The following is a 905-nucleotide window of genomic DNA, read 5'->3' as shown; positions in this document are numbered from 1 at the left end:
TGACTGTGGAGGGAAAAATGTACTCCCATTTTACATTTACATTTTGCCCTGGTCACACCTCACTTTTCTTACAGTAATATTTTAGTATCCCAGAGATTTTATTCTTTTTAAAATTTATTTATTTAAATTCAACTAATCAACATATAGAGTATCAGAAGTAGAGTTCAGTGATTCATCAGCTGCACACAACACCCAGTGCTCATTACATCACATGCCCTCCTTAATGCCCATCACCCAGTTACCCCATCCTCCACCCACCTCCCCTCCAGCAACCCTCAGTTTGTTTCCTATAGTTAAGAGTCTCTTATGGCTTGTCTCCCTCTCTGATTTCATCTTATTTTTCCCTCCCTTCCCCTTTGATCCTCTGTTCTGTTTCTTAATTTCCACATATAAGTGAAATCATATGGTAAATGTCTTTCTCTGATTGACTTATTTTGCTTAGTATAGTTCCCTCTAGTTCCATCCACTTCATTGCAAATGTATGAGTTCTTTTTTTGATGGCGAGTAATATTCCATTGTATATATAAAAAATATGGAATGCTTCACAAATTTGGATGTCATCCTTGTGCAGGGGCCATGCTAATCTTCTCTGTATCATTCCAATTGTAGCATATGTGCCGCCAAAGTGAGCACAAAGCAATATTTTAAATACCAAGATATGGAAGTAACCTAAGGGTCATCAATAAATGAATGCAGGTGTCCCTGGCTGGCTCAGTCAGTACAGCATGCAACTCTATCTTGGAATTGTGAGTTCAAGCCCCATGTTGAGAATAGAGCATACTTTAAAAAAAATTTTTAAAACATGAATGCATAAAGAAAATGTGGTAATAATACAATGGAACATTACTCAACCACAAAAAATAATGAAAGCTTGCCATTTGTGACAACATGGATGGATCTAGTGG

The 905-nt window shown here is 37.0% G+C and overlaps 1 non-coding gene across 1 annotated transcript; it reads right to left on the bottom strand.

Moving 5' to 3' along the window:
• Window positions 1–526: 526 nt before the first annotated feature.
• On the bottom strand, window positions 527–633 carry LOC115941236 (U6 spliceosomal RNA). Its single transcript, XR_004076000.2, has one exon. It is a non-coding gene; the product is annotated as a U6 spliceosomal RNA (small nuclear RNA).
• Window positions 634–905: the final 272 nt, after the last annotated feature.

The sequence above is a fragment of the Leptonychotes weddellii genome, unplaced genomic scaffold (assembly GCF_054177405.1).
Source record: "Leptonychotes weddellii isolate Sample4059 unplaced genomic scaffold, ASM5417740v2 HiC_scaffold_9004, whole genome shotgun sequence".
NCBI lineage: Eukaryota > Metazoa > Chordata > Mammalia > Carnivora > Phocidae > Leptonychotes > Leptonychotes weddellii.
The sequence above is the reverse complement of the archived record's forward strand: the minus strand, read 5'-3'. Positions and strand labels throughout refer to the sequence as shown.